Source organism: Phalangium opilio, unplaced genomic scaffold (genome assembly GCF_054372755.1).
Source record: "Phalangium opilio isolate 3A_F unplaced genomic scaffold, DU_Popi_V2 ptg000061l_1, whole genome shotgun sequence".
Lineage (NCBI taxonomy): Eukaryota > Metazoa > Arthropoda > Arachnida > Opiliones > Phalangiidae > Phalangium > Phalangium opilio.
In genome coordinates, this window is record NW_028324178.1 from 3,134,163 (window position 1) to 3,158,487 (window position 24,325).

At 44.3% G+C, this 24,325-nt stretch overlaps 13 non-coding genes across 13 annotated transcripts; all 13 read left to right on the plus strand.

The window, feature by feature from the left end:
• The first annotated feature begins 2,372 nt into the window (after window positions 1–2,372).
• Window positions 2,373–2,494, plus strand: TRNAL-CAA (transfer RNA leucine (anticodon CAA)). Its single transcript has 2 exons — window positions 2,373–2,410; window positions 2,449–2,494. It is a non-coding gene; the product is annotated as a tRNA-Leu (tRNA).
• A 67-nt stretch (window positions 2,495–2,561) lies between these two features.
• Window positions 2,562–2,683, plus strand: TRNAL-CAA (transfer RNA leucine (anticodon CAA)). The gene is made up of 2 exons: window positions 2,562–2,599; window positions 2,638–2,683. It is a non-coding gene; the product is annotated as a tRNA-Leu (tRNA).
• Window positions 2,684–3,129: 446 nt separating this feature from the next.
• TRNAL-CAA (transfer RNA leucine (anticodon CAA)) lies at window positions 3,130–3,251 on the plus strand. The gene is made up of 2 exons: window positions 3,130–3,167; window positions 3,206–3,251. It is a non-coding gene; the product is annotated as a tRNA-Leu (tRNA).
• A 256-nt stretch (window positions 3,252–3,507) lies between these two features.
• On the plus strand, window positions 3,508–3,629 carry TRNAL-CAA (transfer RNA leucine (anticodon CAA)). The gene is made up of 2 exons: window positions 3,508–3,545; window positions 3,584–3,629. It is a non-coding gene; the product is annotated as a tRNA-Leu (tRNA).
• A 446-nt stretch (window positions 3,630–4,075) lies between these two features.
• TRNAL-CAA (transfer RNA leucine (anticodon CAA)) lies at window positions 4,076–4,197 on the plus strand. Its single transcript has 2 exons — window positions 4,076–4,113; window positions 4,152–4,197. It is a non-coding gene; the product is annotated as a tRNA-Leu (tRNA).
• Window positions 4,198–5,020: 823 nt separating this feature from the next.
• Window positions 5,021–5,142, plus strand: TRNAL-CAA (transfer RNA leucine (anticodon CAA)). Its single transcript has 2 exons — window positions 5,021–5,058; window positions 5,097–5,142. It is a non-coding gene; the product is annotated as a tRNA-Leu (tRNA).
• A 445-nt stretch (window positions 5,143–5,587) lies between these two features.
• TRNAL-CAA (transfer RNA leucine (anticodon CAA)) lies at window positions 5,588–5,709 on the plus strand. The gene is made up of 2 exons: window positions 5,588–5,625; window positions 5,664–5,709. It is a non-coding gene; the product is annotated as a tRNA-Leu (tRNA).
• An 823-nt stretch (window positions 5,710–6,532) lies between these two features.
• On the plus strand, window positions 6,533–6,654 carry TRNAL-CAA (transfer RNA leucine (anticodon CAA)). Its single transcript has 2 exons — window positions 6,533–6,570; window positions 6,609–6,654. It is a non-coding gene; the product is annotated as a tRNA-Leu (tRNA).
• Window positions 6,655–7,289: 635 nt separating this feature from the next.
• On the plus strand, window positions 7,290–7,411 carry TRNAL-CAA (transfer RNA leucine (anticodon CAA)). The gene is made up of 2 exons: window positions 7,290–7,327; window positions 7,366–7,411. It is a non-coding gene; the product is annotated as a tRNA-Leu (tRNA).
• Window positions 7,412–8,991: 1,580 nt separating this feature from the next.
• TRNAL-CAA (transfer RNA leucine (anticodon CAA)) lies at window positions 8,992–9,113 on the plus strand. Its single transcript has 2 exons — window positions 8,992–9,029; window positions 9,068–9,113. It is a non-coding gene; the product is annotated as a tRNA-Leu (tRNA).
• Window positions 9,114–12,393: 3,280 nt separating this feature from the next.
• Window positions 12,394–12,515, plus strand: TRNAL-CAA (transfer RNA leucine (anticodon CAA)). Its single transcript has 2 exons — window positions 12,394–12,431; window positions 12,470–12,515. It is a non-coding gene; the product is annotated as a tRNA-Leu (tRNA).
• Window positions 12,516–20,953: 8,438 nt separating this feature from the next.
• Window positions 20,954–21,075, plus strand: TRNAL-CAA (transfer RNA leucine (anticodon CAA)). The gene is made up of 2 exons: window positions 20,954–20,991; window positions 21,030–21,075. It is a non-coding gene; the product is annotated as a tRNA-Leu (tRNA).
• A 255-nt stretch (window positions 21,076–21,330) lies between these two features.
• On the plus strand, window positions 21,331–21,452 carry TRNAL-CAA (transfer RNA leucine (anticodon CAA)). The gene is made up of 2 exons: window positions 21,331–21,368; window positions 21,407–21,452. It is a non-coding gene; the product is annotated as a tRNA-Leu (tRNA).
• The last annotated feature ends 2,873 nt before the right edge of the window (window positions 21,453–24,325 follow it).

Sequence of the window (24,325 nt, forward strand, 5' to 3'; positions counted from 1 at the left end):
CTAGTATGAGGGCGTGGGTTCGAATCCCACTTCTGACACGATATGTTTTATGAAATTAACTGGAAGAGATGTAATTTATAAAACGTCCAAATTAGAAGTGACCACGCCAGGATGGCGGAGCGGTCTAAGGCGCCAGACTCAAGGGACCTAGTTTCTTTCGTTCTCAACATGAATCAGTGTATTCTGGTCCTTGTATGAGGGCGTGGGTTCGAATGCCACTTCTGATACGATATGTTTTAAGAAAATAACTGGAAGAGATGTAAGTGAAAACGTAATAACTAGATAAAACCATGTCAGGATGGCCGAGTGGTCTAATGCGCCAGACTCGAAAGGCTTAGTTTCATTCCTTCCCGATGTGGATCTGTGTGTTCTGGTCCTCGAATGAGGGCGTGGATTCAAATCCCAATTCTGACACGATATGTTTTATAAATTTAACTGGAAAAGATGTAATTTATAAAACGTCCAAAGAAAATGAATCAACGTCAGGATGGCCGAGCGGTCTAAGGCGCTACACTCAAGGGGCTTAGTTTCTTTCGTTCACGACGTGAATCTGTGTATTCTGGTCCTCGTATGAGGGCGTGGGTTCGAATCCCACTTCTGACACGATATGTTTTATGAAATTAACTGGAAGAGATGTAATTTATAAAACGTCCAAATTAGAAGTGACCACGCCAGGATGGCGGAGCGGTCTAAGGCGCCAGACTCAAGGGACCTAGTTTCTTTCGTTCTCAACGTGAATCAGTGTATTCTGGTCCTCGTATGAGGGCGTGGGTTCGAATACCACTTCTGAAACGATATGTTTTATGAAATTAACTGGAAGAGATGTAATTCATAAAACGTCCCAATTGAATGAATCCAAGTCAGGATGGCGGAGCGGTCTAAGGCGCCAGACTCAAGGGGCTCAGTTTCCTTCGTTCACAACGTGAATCTGTGTATTCTGGTCCTCGTAAGAGGGCGTGGGTTCGAATCCCACTTCTGACACGATATGTTTTATGAAATTAACTGGAAGAGATGTAATTAATAAAACATCCCAATTGAATGAATCCAAGTCAGGGTGGCCGAGCGGTCTAAGGCGCTACACTCAAGGGGCTTAGTTTCTTTCGTTCACGACGTGAATCTGTGTATTATGGTCCTCGTATGAGGGCGTGGGTTCGAATCCCACTTCTGACACGATATGTTTTATGAAATTAACTGGAAGAGATGTAATTAATAAAACATCCCAATTGAATGAATCCAAGTCAGGGTGGCCGAGCGGTCTAAGGCGCTACACTCAAGGGGCTTAGTTTCTTTCGTTCACGACGTGAATCTGTGTATTCTGGTCCTCGTATGAGGGCGTGGGTTCGAATCCCACTTCTGACACGATATGTTTTATGAAATTAACTGGAAGAGATGTAATTTATAAAACGTCCAAATTAGAAGTGACCACGCCAGGATGGCGGAGCGGTCTAAGGCGCCAGACTCAAGGGACCTAGTTTCTTTCGTTCTCAACGTGAATCAGTGTATTCTGGTCCTCGTATGAGGGCGTGGGTTCGAATACCACTTCTGACACGATATGTTTTATGAAATTAACTGGAAGAGATGTAATTCATAAAACGTCCCAATTGAATGAATCCAAGTCAGGATGGCGGAGCGGTCTAAGGCGCCAGACTCAAGGGGCTCAGTTTCCTTCGTTCACAACGTGAATCTGTGTATTCTGGTCCTCTTAAGAGGGCGTGGGTTCGAATCCCACTTCTGACACGATATGTTTTATGAAATTAACTGGAAGAGATGTAATTAATAAAACATCCCAATTGAATGAATCCAAGTCAGGGTGGCCGAGCGGTCTAAGTCGCTACACTCAAGGGGCTTAGTTTCTTTCGTTCACGACGTGAATCTGTGTATTATGGTCCTAGTATGAGGGCGTGGGTTCGAATCCCACTTCTGACACGATATGTTTTATGAAATTAACTGGAAGAGATGTAATTTATAAAACGTCCAAATTAGAAGTGACCACGCCAGGATGGCGGAGCGGTCTAAGGCGCCAGACTCAAGGGACCTAGTTTCTTTCGTTCTCAACATGAATCAGTGTATTCTGGTCCTCGTATGAGGGCGTGGGTTCGAATCCCACTTCTGACACGATATGTTTTATGAAATTAACTGGAAGAGATGTAATTTATAAAACATCCCAATTGAAAGAATCCATGTCAGGATGGCCGAGCGGTCTAAGGCGCCAGACTCAAGGGGCTTAGTTTCTTTCGTTCACAACGTGAATCTGTGTATTCCTGGTCCTCGTATGAGGGCGTTGGTTCGAATCCCACTTCTGACACGATATGTTTTATGAAATTAACTGGAAGAGATGTAATTTATAAAACACCCCAATTGATAGAATCCATGTCAGGATGGCCGAGCGGTCTAAGGCGCCAGACTCAAGGGCCTCAGTTTCCTTCGTTCACAACGTGAATCTGTGTTTTCTGGTCCTCGTAAGAGGGCGTGGGTTCGAATCCCACTTCTGACACGATATGTTTTATGAAATTAACTGGAAGAGATGTAATTAATAAAACATCGCAATTGAATGAATCCAAGTCAGGGTGGCCGAGCGGTCTAAGGCGCCAGACTCAAGGGGCTCAGTTTCCTTTGTTCACAACGTGAATCTGTGTATTCTGGTCCTCGTATGAGGGCGTGGGTTCGAATCCCACTTCTGACACGATATGTTTTATGAAATTAACTGGAAGAGATGTAATTTATAAAACGTCCAAATTAGAAGTGACCACGCCAGGATGGCGGAGCGGTCTAAGGCGCAAGACTCAAGTGGCGTAGTTTCTTTCGTTCACAACGTGAATCTGTGTATACTGGTCCTCGTATGAGGGCGTGGGTTCGAATCCCACTTCTGACACGATATGTTTTATGAAATTAACTGGAAGAGATGTAATTTATAAAACATCCCAATTGAAAGAATCCATGTCAGGATGGCCGAGCGGTCTAAGGCGCCAGACTCAAGGGGCTTATTTTCTTTCGTTCACAACGTGAATCTGTGTATTCCTGGTCCTCGTATGAGGGCGTTGGTTCGAATCCCACTTCTGACACGATATGTTTTATGAAATTAACTGGAAGAGATGTAATTTATAAAACGCCCCAATTGATAGAATCCATGTCAGGATGGCCGAGCGGTCTAAGGCGCCAGACTCAAGGGCCTCAGTTTCCTTCGTTCACAACGTGAATCTGTGTTTTCTGGTCCTCGTATGAGGGCGTGGGTTCGAATCCCACTTCTGACACGATATGTTTTATGAAATTAACTGGAAGAGATGTAATTCATAAAACGTCCCAATTGAATGAATATAAGTCAGGATGGCGGAGCGGTCTAAGGCGTCAGACTCAAGGGGCTCAGTTTCCTTCGTTCACAACGTGAATCTGTGTATTCTGGTCCTCGTAAGAGGGCGTGGGTTCGAATCCCACTTCTGACACGATATGTTTTATGAAATTAACTGGAAGAGATGTAATTAATAAAACATCGCAATTGAATGAATCCAAGTCAGGGTGGCCGAGCGGTCTAAGGCGCCAGACTCAAGGGGCTCAGTTTCCTTTGTTCACAACGTGAATCTGTGTATTCTGGTCCTCGTATGAGGGCGTGGGTTCGAATCCCACTTCTGACACGATATGTTTTATGAAATTAACTGGAAGAGATGTAATTTATAAAACGTCCAAATTAGAAGTGACCACGCCAGGATGGCGGAGCGGTCTAAGGCGCAAGACTCAAGTGGCGTAGTTTCTTTCGTTCACAACGTGAATCTGTGTATACTGGTCCTCGTATGAGGGCGTGGGTTCGAATCCCACTTCTGACACGATATGTTTTATGAAATTAACTGGAAGAGATGTAATTTATAAAACATCCCAATTGAAAGAATCCATGTCAGGATGGCCGAGCGGTCTAAGGCGCCAGACTCAAGGGGCTTATTTTCTTTCGTTCACAACGTGAATCTGTGTATTCCTGGTCCTCGTATGAGGGCGTTGGTTCGAATCCCACTTCTGACACGATATGTTTTATGAAATTAACTGGAAGAGATGTAATTTATAAAACGCCCCAATTGATAGAATCCATGTCAGGATGGCCGAGCGGTCTAAGGCGCCAGACTCAAGGGCCTCAGTTTCCTTCGTTCACAACGTGAATCTGTGTTTTCTGGTCCTCGTATGAGGGCGTGGGTTCGAATCCCACTTCTGACACGATATGTTTTATGAAATTAACTGGAAGAGATGTAATTTATAAAACGTCCCAATTGAATGAATCCAAGTCAGGATGGCGGAGCGGTCTAAGGCGCCAGACTCAAGGGGCTCAGTTTCCTTCGTTCACAACGTGAATCTGTGTATTCTGGTTCTCGTATGAGGGCGTGGGTTCGAATCCCACTTCTGACACGATATGTTTTATGAAATTAACTGGAAGAGATGTAATTGATAAAACGTCCCAATTGAACGAATATAAGTCAGGATGGCGGAGCGGTCTAAGGCGCCAGACTCAAGGGGCTCAGTTTCCTTCGTTCACAACGTGAATCTGTGTATTCTGGTCCTCGTATGAGGGCGTGGGTTCGAATCCCACTTCTGACACGATATGTTTTATGAAATTAACTGGAAGAGATGTAATTTATAAAACGTCCAAATTAGAAGTGACCACGTCAGTATGGCGGAGCGGTCTAAGGCGCCAGACTCAAGGGGCTCAGTTTCCTTTGTTCACAACGTGAATCTGTGTATTCTGGTCCTCGTATGAGGGCGTGGGTTCGAATCCCACTTCTGACACGATATGTTTTATGAAATTAACTGGAAGAGATGTAATTTATAAAACGTCCAAATTAGAAGTGACCACGCCAGGATGGCGGAGCGGTCTAAGGCGCAAGACTCAAGTGGCGTAGTTTCTTTCGTTCACAACGTGAATCTGTGTATACTGGTCCTCGTATGAGGGCGTGGGTTCGAATCCCACTTCTGACACGATATGTTTTATGAAATTAACTGGAAGAGATGTAATTTATAAAACGCCCCAATTGATAGAATCCATGTCAGGATGGCCGAGCGGTCTAAGGCGCCAGACTCAAGGGCCTCAGTTTCCTTCGTTCACAACGTGAATCTGTGTTTTCTGGTCCTCGTATGAGGGCGTGGGTTCGAATCCCACTTCTGACACGATATGTTTTATGAAATTAACTGGAAGAGATATAATTTATAAAACGTCCCAATTGAATGAATCCAAGTCAGGATGGCGGAGCGGTCTAAGGCGCCAGACTCAAGGGGCTCAGTTTCCTTCGTTCACAACGTGAATCTGTGTATTCTGGTCCTCGTATGAGGGCGTGGGTTCGAATCCCACTTCTGACACGATATGTTTTATGAAATTAACTGGAAGAGATGTAATTCATAAAACGTCCCAATTGAATGAATATAAGTCAGGATGGCGGAGCGGTCTAAGGCGCCAGACTCAAGGGGCTCAGTTTCCTTCGTTCACAACGTGAATCTGTGTATTCTGGTCCTCGTAAGAGGGCGTGGGTTCGAATCCCACTTCTGACACGATATGTTTTATGAAATTAACTGGAAGAGATGTAATTTATAAAACGCCCCAATTGATAGAATCCATGTCAGGATGGCCGAGCGGTCTAAGGCGCCAGACTCAAGGGCCTCAGTTTCCTTCGTTCACAACGTGAATCTGTGTTTTCTGGTCCTCGTATGAGGGCGTGGGTTCGAATCCCACTTCTGACACGATATGTTTTATGAAATTAACTGGAAGAGATGTAATTTATAAAACGTCCCAATTGAATGAATCCAAGTCAGGATGGCGGAGCGGTCTAAGGCGCCAGACTCAAGGGGCTCAGTTTCCTTCGTTCACAACGTGAATCTGTGTATTCTGGTTCTCGTATGAGGGCGTGGGTTCGAATCCCACTTCTGACACGATATGTTTTATGAAATTAACTGGAAGAGATGTAATTGATAAAACGTCCCAATTGAACGAATATAAGTCAGGATGGCGGAGCGGTCTAAGGCGCCAGACTCAAGGGGCTCAGTTTCCTTCGTTCACAACGTGAATCTGTGTATTCTGGTCCTCGTATGAGGGCGTGGGTTCGAATCCCACTTCTGACACGATATGTTTTATGAAATTAACTGGAAGAGATGTAATTTATAAAACGTCCAAATTAGAAGTGACCACGTCAGTATGGCGGAGCGGTCTAAGGCGCCAGACTCAAGGGGCTCAGTTTCCTTTGTTCACAACGTGAATCTGTGTATTCTGGTCCTCGTATGAGGGCGTGGGTTCGAATCCCACTTCTGACACGATATGTTTTATGAAATTAACTGGAAGAGATGTAATTTATAAAACGTCCAAATTAGAAGTGACCACGCCAGGATGGCGGAGCGGTCTAAGGCGCAAGACTCAAGTGGCGTAGTTTCTTTCGTTCACAACGTGAATCTGTGTATACTGGTCCTCGTATGAGGGCGTGGGTTCGAATCCCACTTCTGACACGATATGTTTTATGAAATTAACTGGAAGAGATGTAATTTATAAAACGCCCCAATTGATAGAATCCATGTCAGGATGGCCGAGCGGTCTAAGGCGCCAGACTCAAGGGCCTCAGTTTCCTTCGTTCACAACGTGAATCTGTGTTTTCTGGTCCTCGTATGAGGGCGTGGGTTCGAATCCCACTTCTGACACGATATGTTTTATGAAATTAACTGGAAGAGATATAATTTATAAAACGTCCCAATTGAATGAATCCAAGTCAGGATGGCGGAGCGGTCTAAGGCGCCAGACTCAAGGGGCTCAGTTTCCTTCGTTCACAACGTGAATCTGTGTATTCTGGTCCTCGTATGAGGGCGTGGGTTCGAATCCCACTTCTGACACGATATGTTTTATGAAATTAACTGGAAGAGATGTAATTCATAAAACGTCCCAATTGAATGAATATAAGTCAGGATGGCGGAGCGGTCTAAGGCGCCAGACTCAAGGGGCTCAGTTTCCTTCGTTCACAACGTGAATCTGTGTATTCTGGTCCTCGTAAGAGGGCGTGGGTTCGAATCCCACTTCTGACACGATATGTTTTATGAAATTAACTGGAAGAGATGTAATTTATAAAACATCCCAATTGAAAGAATCCATGTCAGGATGGCCGAGCGGTCTAAGGCGCCAGACTCAAGGGGCTTAGTTTCTTTCGTTCACAACGTGAATCTGTGTATTCCTGGTCCTCGTATGAGGGCGTTGGTTCGAATCCCACTTCTGACACGATATGTTTTATGAAATTAACTGGAAGAGATGTAATTTATAAAACGCCCCAATTGATAGAATCCATGTCAGGATGGCCGAGCGGTCTAAGGCGCCAGACTCAAGGGCCTCAGTTTCCTTCGTTCACAACGTGAATCTGTGTTTTCTGGTCCTCGTATGAGGGCGTGGGTTCGAATCCCACTTCTGACACGATATGTTTTATGAAATTAACTGGAAGAGATGTAATTTATAAAACGTCCCAATTGAATGAATCCAAGTCAGGATGGCGGAGCGGTCTAAGGCGCCAGACTCAAGGGGCTCAGTTTCCTTCGTTCACAACGTGAATCTGTGTATTCTGGTCCTCGTATGAGGGCGTGGGTTCGAATCCCACTTCTGACACGATATGTTTTATGAAATTAACTGGAAGAGATGTAATTTATAAAACATCCCAATTGAAAGAATCCATGTCAGGATGGCCGAGCGGTCTAAGGCGCCAGACTCAAGGGGCTTAGTTTCTTTCGTTCACAACGTGAATCTGTGTATTCCTGGTCCTCGTATGAGGGCGTTGGTTCGAATCCAACTTCTGACACGATATGTTTTATGAAATTAACTGGAAGAGATGTAATTTAAAAAACGTCCCAATTGAATGAATCCAAGTCAGGATGGCGGAGCGGTCTAAGGCGCCAGACTCAAGGGGCTCAGTTTCCTTCGTTCACAACGTGAATCTGTGTATTCTGGTCCTCGTATGAGGGCGTGGGTTCGAATCCCACTTCTGACACGATATGTTTTATGAAATTAACTGGAAGAGATGTAATTCATAAAACGTCCCAATTGAATGAATATAAGTCAGGATGGCGGAGCGGTCTAAGGCGCCAGACTCAAGGGGCTCAGTTTCCTTCGTTCACAACGTGAATCTGTGTATTCTGGTCCTCGTAAGAGGGCGTGGGTTCGAATCCCACTTCTGACACGATATGTTTTATGAAATTAACTGGAAGAGATGTAATTAATAAAACATCCCAATTGAATGAATCCAAGTCAGGGTGGCCGAGCGGTCTAAGGCGCTACACTCAAGGGGCTTAGTTTCTTTCGTTCACGACGTGAATCTGTGTATTCTGGTCCTCGTATGAGGGCGTGGGTTCGAATCCCACTTCTGACACGATATGTTTTATGAAATTAACTGGAAGAGATGTAATTTATAAAACGTCCAAATTAGAAGTGACCACGTCAGGATGGCGGAGCGGTCTAAGGCGCCAGACTCAAGGGGCTCAGTTTCCTTTGTTCACAACGTGAATCTGTGTATTCTGGTCCTCGTATGAGGGCGTGGGTTCGAATCCCACTTCTGACACGATATGTTTTATGAAATTAACTGGAAGAGATGTAATTTATAAAACGTCCAAATTAGAAGTGACCACGCCAGGATGGCGGAGCGGTCTAAGGCGCAAGACTCAAGTGGCGTAGTTTCTTTCGTTCACAACGTGGTCTGTGTATACTGGTCCTCGTATGAGGGCGTGGGTTCGAATACCACTTCTGACACGATATGTTTTATGAAATTAACTGGAAGAGATGTAATTTATAAAACATCCCAATTGAAAGAATCCATGTCAGGATGGCCGAGCGGTCTAAGGCGCCAGACTCAAGGGGCTTAGTTTCTTTCGTTCACAACGTGAATCTGTGTATTCCTGGTCCTCGTATGAGGGCGTTGGTTCGAATCCCACTTCTGACACGACATGTTTTATGAAATTAACTGGAAGAGATGTAATTTATAAAACGCCCCAATTGATAGAATCCATGTCAGGATGGCCGAGCGGTCTAAGGCGCCAGACTCAAGGGCCTCAGTTTCCTTCGTTCACAACGTGAATCTGTGTTTTCTGGTCCTCGTATGAGGGCGTGGGTTCGAATCCCACTTCTGACACGATATGTTTTATGAAATTAACTGGAAGAGACGTAATTTATAAAACGTCCCAATTGAATGAATCCAAGTCAGGATGGCGGAGCGGTCTAAGGCGCCAGACTCAAGGGGCTCAGTTTCCTTCGTTCACAACGTGAATCTGTGTATTCTGGTCCTCGTATGAGGGCGTGGGTTCGAATCCCACTTCTGACACGATATGTTTTATGAAATTAACTGGAAGAGATGTAATTCATAAAACGTCCCAATTGAATGAATATAAGTCAGGATGGCGGAGCGGTCTAAGGCGCCAGACTCAAGGGGCTCAGTTTCCTTCGTTCACAACGTGAATCTGTGTATTCTGGTCCTCGTATGAGGGCGTGGGTTCGAATCCCACTTCTGACACGATATGTTTTATGAAATTAACTGGAAGAGATGTAATTTATAAAACGTCCAAATTAGAAGTGACCACGCCAGGATGGCGGAGCGGTCTAAGGCGCAAGACTCAAGTGGCGTAGTTTCTTTCGTTCACAACGTGAATCTGTGTATACTGGTCCTCGTATGAGGGCGTGGGTTCGAATCCCACTTCTGACACGATATGTTTTATGAAATTAACTGGAAGAGATGTAATTTATAAAACGTCCCAATTGAATGAATCCAAGTCAGGATGGCGGAGCGGTCTAAGGCGCCAGACTCAAGGGGCTCAGTTTCCTTCGTTCACAACGTGAATCTGTGTATTCTGGTCCTCGTATGAGGGCGTGGGTTCGAATACCACTTCTGACACGATATGTTTTATGAAATTAACTGGAAGAGATGTAATTTATAAAACGTCCCAATTGAATGAATCCAAGTCAGGATGGCGGAGCGGTCTAAGGCGCCAGACTCAAGGGGCTCAGTTTCCTTCGTTCACAACGTGAATCTGTGTATTCTGGTCCTCGTATGAGGGCGTGGGTTCGAATCCCACTTCTGACACGATATGTTTTATGAAATTAACTGGAAGAGATGTAATTCATAAAACGTCCCAATTGAATGAATATAAGTCAGGATGGCGGAGCGGTCTAAGGCGCCAGACTCAAGGGGCTCAGTTTCCTTCGTTCACAACGTGAATCTGTGTATTCTGGTCCTCGTAAGAGGGCGTGGGTTCGAATCCCACTTCTGACACGATATGTTTTATGAAATTAACTGGAAGAGATGTAATTAATAAAACATCCCAATTGAATGAATCCAAGTCAGGGTGGCCGAGCGGTCTAAGGCGCTACACTCAAGGGGCTAAGTTTCTTTCGTTCACGACGTGAATCTGTGTATTCTGGTCCTCGTATGAGGGCGTGGGTTCGAATCCCACTTCTGACACGATATGTTTTATGAAATTAACTGGAAGAGATGTAATTTATAAAACGTCCAAATTAGAAGTGACCACGCCAGGATGGCGGAGCGGTCTAAGGCGCAAGACTCAAGTGGCGTAGTTTCTTTCGTTCACAACGTGAATCTGTGTATACTGGTCCTCGTATGAGGGCGTGGGTTCGAATCCCACTTCTGACACGATATGTTTTATGAAATTAACTGGAAGAGATGTAATTTATAAAACGTCCCAATTGAATGAATCCAAGTCAGGATGGCGGAGCGGTCTAAGGCGCCAGACTCAAGGGGCTCAGTTTCCTTCGTTCACAACGTGAATCTGTGTATTCTGGTCCTCGTATGAGGGCGTGGGTTCGAATACCACTTCTGACACGATATGTTTTATGAAATTAACTGGAAGAGATGTAATTCATAAAACGTCCCAATTGAATGAATATAAGTCAGGATGGCGGAGCGGTCTAAGGCGCCAGACTCAAGGGGCTCAGTTTCCTTCGTTCACAACGTGAATCTGTGTATTCTGGTCCTCGTAAGAGGGCGTGGGTTCGAATCCCACTTCTGACACGATATGTTTTATGAAATTAACTGGAAGAGATGTAATTAATAAAACATCCCAATTGAATGAATCCAAGTCAGGGTGGCCGAGCGGTCTAAGGCGCTACACTCAAGGGGCTTAGTTTCTTTCGTTCACGACGTGAATCTGTGTATTCTGGTCCTCGTATGAGGGCGTGGGTTCGAATCCCACTTCTGACACGATATGTTTTATGAAATTAACTGGAAGAGATGTAATTTATAAAACGTCCAAATTAGAAGTGACCACGGCAGGATGGCGGAGCGGTCTAAGGCGCCAGACTCAAGGGGCTCAGTTTCCTTTGTTCACAACGTGAATCTGTGTATTCTGGTCCTCGTATGAGGGCCTGGGTTCGAATCCCACTTCTGACACGATATGTTTTATGAAATTAACTGGAAGAGATGTAATTTATAAAACATCCCAATTGAATGAATATAAGTCAGGATGGCGGAGCGGTCTAAGGCGCCAGACTCAAGGGGCTCAGTTTCCTTCGTTCACAACGTGAATCTGTGTATTCTGGTCCTCGTAAGAGGGCGTGGGTTCGAATCCCACTTCTGACACGATATGTTTTATGAAATTAACTGGAAGAGATGTAATTAATAAAACATCCCAATTGAATGAATCCAAGTCAGGGTGGCCGAGCGGTCTAAGGCGCTACACTCAAGGGGCTTAGTTTCTTTCGTTCACGACGTGAATCTGTGTATTCTGGTCCTCGTATGAGGGCGTGGGTTCGAATCCCACTTCTGACACGATATGTTTTATGAAATTAACTGGAAGAGATGTAATTTATAAAACGTCCAAATTAGAAGTGACCACGTCAGGATGGCGGAGCGGTCTAAGGCGCCAGACTCAAGGGGCTCAGTTTCCTTTGTTCACAACGTGAATCTGTGTATTCTGGTCCTCGTATGAGGGCGTGGGTTCGAATCCCACTTCTGACACGATATGTTTTATGAAATTAACTGGAAGAGATGTAATTTATAAAACGTCCAAATTAGAAGTGACCACGCCAGGATGGCGGAGCGGTCTAAGGCGCAAGACTCAAGTGGCGTAGTTTCTTTCGTTCACAACGTGGTCTGTGTATACTGGTCCTCGTATGAGGGCGTGGGTTCGAATACCACTTCTGACACGATATGTTTTATGAAATTAACTGGAAGAGATGTAATTTATAAAACATCCCAATTGAAAGAATCCATGTCAGGATGGCCGAGCGGTCTAAGGCGCCAGACTCAAGGGGCTTAGTTTCTTTCGTTCACAACGTGAATCTGTGTATTCCTGGTCCTCGTATGAGGGCGTTGGTTCGAATCCCACTTCTGACACGACATGTTTTATGAAATTAACTGGAAGAGATGTAATTTATAAAACGCCCCAATTGATAGAATCCATGTCAGGATGGCCGAGCGGTCTAAGGCGCCAGACTCAAGGGCCTCAGTTTCCTTCGTTCACAACGTGAATCTGTGTTTTCTGGTCCTCGTATGAGGGCGTGGGTTCGAATCCCACTTCTGACACGATATGTTTTATGAAATTAACTGGAAGAGACGTAATTTATAAAACGTCCCAATTGAATGAATCCAAGTCAGGATGGCGGAGCGGTCTAAGGCGCCAGACTCAAGGGGCTCAGTTTCCTTCGTTCACAACGTGAATCTGTGTATTCTGGTCCTCGTATGAGGGCGTGGGTTCGAATCCCACTTCTGACACGATATGTTTTATGAAATTAACTGGAAGAGATGTAATTCATAAAACGTCCCAATTGAATGAATATAAGTCAGGATGGCGGAGCGGTCTAAGGCGCCAGACTCAAGGGGCTCAGTTTCCTTCGTTCACAACGTGAATCTGTGTATTCTGGTCCTCGTATGAGGGCGTGGGTTCGAATCCCACTTCTGACACGATATGTTTTATGAAATTAACTGGAAGAGATGTAATTTATAAAACGTCCAAATTAGAAGTGACCACGCCAGGATGGCGGAGCGGTCTAAGGCGCAAGACTCAAGTGGCGTAGTTTCTTTCGTTCACAACGTGAATCTGTGTATACTGGTCCTCGTATGAGGGCGTGGGTTCGAATCCCACTTCTGACACAGTATGTTTTATGAAATTAACTGGAAGAGATGTAATTTATAAAACGTCCCAATTGAATGAATCCAAGTCAGGATGGCGGAGCGGTCTAAGGCGCCAGACTCAAGGGGCTCAGTTTCCTTCGTTCACAACGTGAATCTGTGTATTCTGGTCCTCGTATGAGGGCGTGGGTTCGAATACCACTTCTGACACGATATGTTTTATGAAATTAACTGGAAGAGATGTAATTTATAAAACGTCCCAATTGAATGAATCCAAGTCAGGATGGCGGAGCGGTCTAAGGCGCCAGACTCAAGGGGCTCAGTTTCCTTCGTTCACAACGTGAATCTGTGTATTCTGGTCCTCGTATGAGGGCGTGGGTTCGAATCCCACTTCTGACACGATATGTTTTATGAAATTAACTGGAAGAGATGTAATTCATAAAACGTCCCAATTGAATGAATATAAGTCAGGATGGCGGAGCGGTCTAAGGCGCCAGACTCAAGGGGCTCAGTTTCCTTCGTTCACAACGTGAATCTGTGTATTCTGGTCCTCGTAAGAGGGCGTGGGTTCGAATCCCACTTCTGACACGATATGTTTTATGAAATTAACTGGAAGAGATGTAATTAATAAAACATCCCAATTGAATGAATCCAAGTCAGGGTGGCCGAGCGGTCTAAGGCGCTACACTCAAGGGGCTAAGTTTCTTTCGTTCACGACGTGAATCTGTGTATTCTGGTCCTCGTATGAGGGCGTGGGTTCGAATCCCACTTCTGACACGATATGTTTTATGAAATTAACTGGAAGAGATGTAATTTATAAAACGTCCAAATTAGAAGTGACCACGCCAGGATGGCGGAGCGGTCTAAGGCGCAAGACTCAAGTGGCGTAGTTTCTTTCGTTCACAACGTGAATCTGTGTATACTGGTCCTCGTATGAGGGCGTGGGTTCGAATCCCACTTCTGACACGATATGTTTTATGAAATTAACTGGAAGAGATGTAATTTATAAAACGTCCCAATTGAATGAATCCAAGTCAGGATGGCGGAGCGGTCTAAGGCGCCAGACTCAAGGGGCTCAGTTTCCTTCGTTCACAACGTGAATCTGTGTATTCTGGTCCTCGTATGAGGGCGTGGGTTCGAATACCACTTCTGACACGATATGTTTTATGAAATTAACTGGAAGAGATGTAATTCATAAAACGTCCCAATTGAATGAATATAAGTCAGGATGGCGGAGCGGTCTAAGGCGCCAGACTCAAGGGGCTCAGTTTCCTTCGTTCACAACGTGAATCTGTGTATTCTGGTCCTCGTAAGAGGGCGTGGGTTCGAATCCCACTTCTGACACGATATGTTTTATGAAATTAACTGGAAGAGATGTAATTAATAAAACATCCCAATTGAATGAATCCAAGTCAGGGTGGCCGAGCGGTCTAAGGCGCTACACTCAAGGGGCTTAGTTTCTTTCGTTCACGACGTGAATCTGTGTATTCTGGTCCTCGTATGAGGGCGTGGGTTCGAATCCCACTTCTGACACGATATGTTTTATGAAATTAACTGGAAGAGATGTAATTTATAAAACGTCCAAATTAGAAGTGACCACGCCAGGATGGCGGAGCGGTCTAAGGCGCCAGACTCAAGGGGCTCAGTTTCCTTTGTTCACAACGTGAATCTGTGTATTCTGGTCCTCGTATGAGGGCGTGGGTTCGAATCCCGCTTCTGACACGATATGTTATATGAAATTAACTGGAAGAGATGTAATTTATAAAACATCCCAATTGAAAGAATCCATGTCAAAATGGCCGAGCGGTCTAAGGCGCCAGACTCAAGGGGCTTAGTTTCGTTCGTTCACAACGTGAATCTGTGTATTCCTGGTCCTCGTATGAGGGCGTTGGTTCGAATCCCACTTCTGACACGATATGTTTTATGAAATTAACTGGAAGAGATGTAATTTATAAAACGTCCCAATTGAATGAATCCAAGTCAGGATGGCGGAGCGGTCTAAGGCGCCAGACTCAAGGGGCTCAGTTTCCTTCGTTCACAACGTGAGTCTGTGTATTCTGGTCCTCGTATGAGGGCGTGGGTTCGAATCCCACTTCTGACACGATATGTTTTATGAAATTAACTGGAAGAGATGTAATTTATAAAACGTCCCAATTGAATGAATCCAAGTCAGGATGGCGGAGCGGTCTAAGGCGCCAGACTCAAGGGGCTCAGTTTCCTTCGTTCACAACGTGAATCTGTGTATTCTGGTCCTCGTATGAGGGCGTGGGTTCGAATCCCACTTCTGACACGATATGTTTTATGAAATTAACTGGAAGAGATGTAATTTATAAAACGTCCAAATTAGAAGTGACCACGCCAGGATGGCGGAGCGGTCTAAGGCGCCACACTCAAGGGACCTAGTTTCTTTCGTTCTCAACGTGAATCAGTTTATTCTGGTCCTCGTATGAGGGCGTGGGTTCGAATACCACTTCTGACACCATATGTTTTATGAAATTAACTGGAAGAGATGTAATTCATAAAACGTCCCAATTGAATGAATCCAAGTCAGGGTGGCCGAGCGGTCTAAGGCGCTACACTCAAGGGGCTTAGTTTCTTTCGTTCACGACGTGAATCTGTGTATTATGGTCCTCGTATGAGGGCGTGGGTTCGAATCCCACTTCTGACACGATATGTTTTATGAAATTAACTGGAAGAGATGTAATTTATAAAACGTCCCAATTGAATGAATCCAAGTCAGGATGGCGGAGCGGTCTAAGGCGCCAGACTCAAGGGGCTCAGTTTCCTTCGTTCACAACGTGAATCTGTGTATTCTGGTCCTCGTATGAGGGCGTGGGTTCGAATCCCACTTCTGACACGATATGTTTTATGAAATTAACTGGAAGAGATGTAATTTATAAAACGTCCCAATTGAATGAATCCAAGTCAGGATGGCGGAGCGGTCTAAGGCGCCAGACTCAAGGGGCTCAGTTTCCTTCGTTCACAACGTGAATCTGTGTATTCTGGTCCTCGTATGAGGGCGTGGGTTCGAATCCCACTTCTGACACGATATGTTTTATGAAATTAACTGGAAGAGATGTAATTTATAAAACGTCCCAATTGAATGAATCCAAGTCAGGATGGCGGAGCGGTCTAAGGCGCCAGACTCAAGGGGCTCAGTTTCCTTTGTTCACAACGTGAATCTGTGTATTCTGGTCCTCGTATGAGGGCGTGGGTTCGAATCCCGCTTCTGACACGATATGTTTTATGAAATTAACTGGAAGAGATGTAATTTATAAAACATCCCAATTGAAAGAATCCATGTCAAAATGGCCGAGCGGTCTAAGGCGCCAGACTCAAGGGGCTTAGTTTCGTTCGTTCACAACGTGAATCTGTGTATTCCTGGTCCTCGTATGAGGGCGTTGGTTCGAATCCCACTTCTGACACGATATGTTTTATGAAATTAACTGGAAGAGATGTAATTTATAAAACGTCCCAATTGAATGAATCCAAGTCAGGATGGCGGAGCGGTCTAAGGCGCCAGACTCAAGGGGCTCAGTTTCCTTCGTTCACAACGTGAGTCTGTGTATTCTGGTCCTCGTATGAGGGCGTGGGTTCGAATCCCACTTCTGACACGATATGTTTTATGAAATTAACTGGAAGAGATGTAATTTATAAAACGTCCCAATTGAATGAATCCAAGTCAGGATGGCGGAGCGGTCTAAGGCGCCAGACTCAAGGGGCTCAGTTTCCTTCGTTCACAACGTGAATCTGTGTATTCTGGTCCTCGTATGAGGGCGTGGGTTCGAATCCCACTTCTGACACGATATGTTTTATGAAATTAACTGGAAGAGATGTAATTTATAAAACGTCCAAATTAGAAGTGACCACGCCAGGATGGCGGAGCGGTCTAAGGCGCCACACTCAAGGGACCTAGTTTCTTTCGTTCTCAACGTGAATCAGTTTATTCTGGTCCTCGTATGAGGGCGTGGGTTCGAATACCACTTCTGACACCATATGTTTTATGAAATTAACTGGAAGAGATGTAATTCATAAAACGTCCCAATTGAATGAATCCAAGTCAGGGTGGCCGAGCGGTCTAAGGCGCTACACTCAAGGGGCTTAGTTTCTTTCGTTCACGACGTGAATCTGTGTATTATGGTCCTCGTATGAGGGCGTGGGTTCGAATCCCACTTCTGACACGATATGTTTTATGAAATTAACTGGAAGAGATGTAATTTATAAAACGTCCCAATTGAATGAATCCAAGTCAGGATGGCGGAGCGGTCTAAGGCGCCAGACTCAAGGGGCTCAGTTTCCTTCGTTCACAACGTGAATCTGTGTATTCTGGTCCTCGTATGAGGGCGTGGGTTCGAATCCCACTTCTGACACGATATGTTTTAAGAAATTAACTGGAAGAGATGTAATTAATTAAACGTCCAAATTACAAGAGACCACGTCAGGATGGCCGAGCGGTCTAAGGCGCTAGACTCAAGGGGCTTAGTTTCTTTCGTTCAAGACGTGAATCTGTGTATTCTGGTCCTTGTATGAGGGCGTGGGTTCGAATGCCACTTCTGATACGATATGTTTTAAGAAAATAACTGGAAGAGATGTAAGTGAAAACGTAATAACTAGATAAAACCATGTCGGGATGGCCGAGTGGTCTAATGCGCCAGACTCGAAAGGCTTAGTTTCATTCCTTCCCGATGTGGATCTGTGTGTTCTGGTCCTCGAATGAGGGCGTGGATTCAAATCCCAATTCTGACACGATATGTTTTATAAATTTAACTGGAAAAGATGTAATTTATAAAACGTCCAAAGAAAATGAATCAACGTCAGGATGGCCGAGCGGTCTAAGGCGCTACACTCAAGGGGCTTAGTTTCTTTCGTTCACGACGTGAATCTGTGTATTCTGGTCCTCGTATGAGGGCGTGGGTTCGAATCCCACTTCTGACACGATATGTTTTATGAAATTAACTGGAAGAGATGTAATTTATAAAACGTCCAAATTAGAAGTGACCACGCCAGGATGGCGGAGCGTTCTAAGGCGCCAGACTCAAGGGACCTAGTTTCTTTCGTTCTCAACGTGAATCAGTGTATTCTGGTCCTCGTATGAGGGCGTGGGTTCGAATACCACTTCTGACACCATATGTTTTATGAAATTAACTGGAAGAGATGTAATTCATAAAACGTCCCAATTGAATGAATCCAAGTCAGGGTGGCCGAGCGGTCTAAGGCGCTACACTCAAGGGGCTTAGTTTCTTTCGTTCACGACGTGAATCTGTGTATTATGGTCCTCGTATGAGGGCGTGGGTTCGAATCCCACTTCTGACACGATATGTTTTACACTGTTAAAAATAAAGGTATTTTGAAGGTACTATAAAATACCTCCGCGACCTTTTTAGTACCCATGAACGTATTTTATTAGTTGTCTCACAGTGCGGGTATTAAATGATTTCGAAAAAGGTATTTTGGAAATATAAGGTATATAATGAAACCTTTTAGAGTTTCTGCGCTTCTGCTGGTATGTTATCGTACCCTGGAAGCAGAAAAGGACTTAACAGACTCCTTTAGAGGGAGTTTTTAGTTCCGGCGTGCTGATTATAATTAACACTACGAAAGTAAAATACATGATATAATACTTCAAGCCCAAATTCTCTAACACTAACTGTTTACTTCACCAGTAGCACTAGTAATGACAGCGTAGAAGAAATCTCTGTTGGAATATTATTAATAACCATAAAGAATAGGTTCGGTAGGGTAGAATAGGGTAGTGGTTTTCTACCCGAGATTTCAATTTCAATCTCAAGTTTCCTAGCTAGTGGTTTTTCTTAAATATATAATTACATATAATTAACATTAATTATTTTCTTTGACAGCTATATACACTAGCATACGTTACATCATTTAAAGGCAATACAATTATGATATAAGGCTTACATAGTTAATATATAGGTTTGAATCCGAGCTTACGCCTTCAGTCGCCATTCAGAAAATATCCATGTATATGTGACCCTGAATTACCTTTACACTATAACAGTATCACACCTTCCTTAACAAGGGGAAGCTAAATATAGTATCGGGAAATGTAGAGTGGTTAATCCCTTGCTTACTATGCGAACTCTCACGACCCCGCAAGCCTATGGCGCAGACACTTAAAGGCGAGATGGAAGGCAAAATTTTACCCTCATCCCGTAAGCCCACAAAACAGACACTAAAAGTTGAGATGGAAGGAAAATATTACTCTCGTGTCTTTCAGTCTCATTTGCATCGAAGTGGTGTATTGCTTACCATGTCTGAAAATGATTCAAGCCCGCGGTAATAAAGGAAAGTTTACCAGTTTCAAATGTGGCGCAAATATTTTTGATGGCGCGAAAGTATAATTTAGACCTGTTTGTGGGTTTTATTTGACACCTAATTCGGTAGCACAAAATACCTTTAGAAGTATATTATCGAACCTTTTCGAGTGTTAACAGGTACCCTTTTCGGTAATAAGGAGTACCTTTCACAATTTGAAAGTTTTATTCCGACCTTTGTTGAGGTTTAAATGATACCCATTACGGGATCACAAAATACCTTGTAGTCCTCAAATGTACCTTCTTCAAGAGGTATTTCATAGTACCCTTACACAACGGTATTTTGTAGTACCTATATAGGTACGTCTGGGGATGCATTGAAAAATACCTTTAAAGGTACTAGACAGTACGGTTATTTTTTACAGTGTATGAAATTAACTGGAAGAGATGTAATTTATAAAACGTCCAAATTAGAAGTGACCACGCCAGGATGGTGGAGCGGTCTAAGGCGCCAGACTCAAGGGACCTAGTTTCTTTCGTTCTCAACGTGAATCAGTGTATTCTGGTCCTCGTATGAGGGCGTGGGTTCGAATACCACTTCTGACACGATATGTTTTATGAAATTAATTGGAAGAGATGTAATTCATAAAACGTCCCAATTGAATGAATCCAAGTCAGGATGGCGGAGCGGTCTAAGGCGCCAGACTCAAGGGGCTCAGTTTCCTTCGTTCACAACGTGAATCTGTGTATTCTGGTCCTCGTAAGAGGGCGTGGGTTCGAATCCCACTTCTGACACGATATGTTTTATGAAATTAACTGGAAGAGATGTAATTTATAAAACGTCCAAATTAGAAGTGACCACGTCAGGATGGCGGAGCGGTCTAAGGCGCCAGACTCAAGGGGCTCAGTTTCCTTTGTTCACAACGTGAATCTGTGTATTCTGGTCCTCGTATGAGGGCGTGGGTTCGAATCCCACTTCTGACACGATATGTTTTATGAAATTAACTGGAAGAGATGTAATTTATAAAACGTCCAAATTAGAAGTGACCACGCCAGGATGGCGGAGCGGTCTAAGGCGCAAGACTCAAGTGGCGTAGTTTCTTTCGTTCACAACGTGAATCTGTGTATACTGGTCCTCGTATGAGGGCGTGGGTTCGAATCCCACTTCTGACACGATATGTTTTATGAAATTAACTGGAAGAGATGTAATTTATAAAACGTCCGAATTGAAAGAATCCATGTCAGCATGGCAGAGCGGTCTAAGGCGCGAGACTCAAGGGGCTCAGTTTCCTTCGTTCACGACGTGAATCTGTCTATTCTGGTCCTCGTATGAGGGCGTGGGTTCGAATCCCACTTCTGACACGAAAAGGTTTATGAAATTAACTGGAAGAGATGTAATTTATAAAACGCCCCAATTGATAGAATCCATGTCAGGATGGCCGAGCGGTCTAAGGCCCAGGCTCAAGGGGCTCAGTTTCCTTCGTTCACAACGTGAATCTGTGTTTTCTGGGCCTCGTATGAGGGCGTGGGTTCGAATCCCACTTCTGACACGATATGTTTTATGAAATTAACTGGAAGAGATGTAATTTATAAAACGTCCGAATTGAATGAATCCATGTCAGGATGGCCGAGCGGTCTAAGGCGCCAGACTCAAGGGGCTCAGTTTCCTTCGTTAACAACGTGAATCTGTCTATTCTGGTCCTCGTATGAGGGCGTGGGTTCGAATCCCACTTCTGACACGAAAAGGTTTATGAAATTAACTGGAAGAGATGTAATTTATAAAACGCCCCAATTGATAGAATCCATGTCAGGATGGCCGAGCGGTCTAAGGCCCAGGCTCAAGGGGCTCAGTTTCCTTCGTTCACAACGTGAATCTGTGTTTTCTGGGCCTCGTATGAGGGCGTGGGTTCGAATCCCACTTCTGACACGATATGTTTTATGAAATTAACTGGAAGAGATGTAATTTATAAAACGTCCGAATTGAATGAATCCATGTCAGGATGGCCGAGCGGTCTAAGGCGCCAGACTCAAGGGGCTCAGTTTCCTTCGTTAACAACGTGAATCTGTGTATTCTGGTCCTCGTATGAGGGCGTGGGTTCGAATCCCACTTCTGACACGATATGTTTTATGAAATTAACTAGAATAGATGTAATTTATAAAACGTCCCAATTGAAAGAATCCATGTCAGGATGGCCGAGCGGTCTAAGGCGCCAGACTCAAGGGGCTTAGTTTCTTTCGTTCACAACGTGAATCTGTGTATTCCTGGTCCTCGTATGAGGGCGTGGGTTCGAATCCCACTTCTGACACGATATGTTTTATGAAATTAACTGGAAGAGATGTAATTTATAAAACGTCCCAATTGAACGAATCCAAGTCAGGATGACCGAGCGGTCTAAGGCGCCAGACTCAAGGGGCTCATTTCCCTTCGTTCACAACGTGAATCTGTGTATTCTGGTCCTCGTATGAGGGCGTGGGTTCGAATCCCACTTCTGACACGATATGTTTTAAGAAATTAACTGGAAGAGATGTAATTAATTAAACGTCCAAATTACAAGAGACCACGTCAGGATGGCCGAGCGGTCTAAGGCGCTAGACTCAAGGGGCTTAGTTTCTTTCGTTCACGACGTGAATCTGTGTATTCTGGTCCTTGTATGAGGGCGTGGGTTCGAATGCCACTTCTGATACGATATGTTTTAAGAAAATAACTGGAAGAGATGTAAGTGAAAACGTAATAACTAGATAAAACCATGTCAGGATGGCCGAGTGGTCTAATGCGCCAGACTCGAAAGGCTTAGTTTCATTCCTTCCCGATGTGGATCTGTGTGTTCTGGTCCTCGAATGAGGGCGTGGATTCAAATCCCAATTCTGACACGATATGTTTTATAAATTTAACTGGAAAAGATGTAATTTATAAAACGTCCAAAGAAAATGAATCAACGTCAGGATGGCCGAGCGGTCTAAGGCGCTACACTCAAGGGGCTTAGTTTCTTTCGTTCACGACGTGAATCTGTGTATTCTGGTCCTCGTATGAGGGCGTGGGTTCGAATCCCACTTCTGACACGATATGTTTTATGAAATTAACTGGAAGAGATATAATTTGTAAAACGTCCAAATTAGAAGTGACCACGCAAGGATGGCGGAGCGGTCTAAGGCGCCAGACTCAAGGGACCTAGTTTCTTTCGTTCTCAACGTGAATCAGTGTATTCTGGTCCTCGTATGAGGGCGTGGGTTCGAATACCACTTCTGACACGATATGTTTTATGAAATTAACTGGAAGAGATGTAATTCATAAAACGTCCCAATTGAATGAATCCAAGTCAGAATGGCGGAGCGGTCTAAGGCGCCAGACTCAAGGGGCTCAGTTTCCTTCGTTCACAACGTGAATCTGTGTATTCTGGTCCTCGTATGAGGGCGTGGGTTCGAATCCCACTTCTGACACGATATGTTTTATGAAATTAACTGGAAGAGATGTAATTTATAAAACGTCCAAATTAGAAGTGACCACGCCAGGATGGCGGAGCGGTCTAAGGCGCAAGACTCAAGTGGCGTAGTTTCTTTCGTTCACAACGTGAATCTGTGTATACTGGTCCTTGTATGAGGGCGTGGGTTCGAATGCCACTTCTGATACGATATGTTTTAAGAAAATAACTGGAAGAGATGTAAGTGAAAACGTAATAACTAGATAAAACCATGTCAGGATGGCCGAGTGGTCTAATGCGCCAGACTCGAAAGGCTTAGTTTCATTCCTTCCCGATGTGGATCTGTGTGTTCTGGTCCTCGAATGAGGGCGTGGATTCAAATCCCAATTCTGACACGATATGTTTTATAAATTTAACTGGAAAAGATGTAATTTATAAAACGTCCAAAGAAAATGAATCAACGTCAGGATGGCCGAGCGGTCTAAGGCGCCAGACTCAAGGGACCTAGTTTCTTTCGTTCTCAACGTGAATCAGTGTATTCTGGTCCTCGTATGAGGGCGTGGGTTCGAATACCACTTCTGACACGATATGTTTTATGAAATTAACTGGAAGAGATGTAATTCATAAAACGTCTCAATTGAATGAATCCAAGTCAGGATGGCGGAGCGGTCTAAGGCGCCAGACTCAAGGGGCTCAGTTTCCTTCGTTCACAACGTGAATCTGTGTATTCTGGTCCTCGTAAGAGGGCGTGGGTTCGAATCCCACTTCTGACACGATATGTTTTATGAAATTAACTGGAAGAGATGTAATTAATAAAACATCCCAATTGAATGAATCCAAGTCAGGGTGGCCGAGCGGTCTAAGGCGCTACACTCAAGGGGCTTAGTTTCTTTCGTTCACGACGTGAATCTGTGTATTCTGGTCCTCGTATGAGGGCGTGGGTTCGAATCCCACTTCTGACACGATATGTTTTATGAAATTAACTGGAAGAGATGTAATTTATAAAACGTCCAAATTAGAAGTGACCACGTCAGGATGGCGGAGCGGTCTAAGGCGCCAGACTCAAGGGGCTCAGTTTCCTTTGTTCACAACGTGAATCTGTGTATTCTGGTCCTCGTATGAGGGCGTGGGTTCGAATCCCACTTCTGACACGATATGTTTTATGAAATTAACTGGAAGAGATGTAATTTATAAAACGTCCAAATTAGAAGTGACCACGCCAGGATGGCGGAGCGGTCTAAGGCGCAAGACTCAAGTGGCGTAGTTTCTTTCGTTCACAACGTGAATCTGTGTATACTGGTCCTCGTATGAGGGCGTGGGTTCGAATCCCACTTCTGACACGATATGTTTTATGAAATTAACTGGAAGAGATGTAATTCATAAAACGTCCCAATTGAATGAATCCAAGTCAGGATGGCGGAGCGGTCTAAGGCGCCAGACTCAAGGGGCTCAGTTTCCTTCGTTCACAACGTGAATCTGTGTATTCTGGTCCTCGTAAGAGGGCGTGGGTTCGAATCCCACTTCTGACACGATATGTTTTATGAAATTAACTGGAAGAGATGTAATTAAT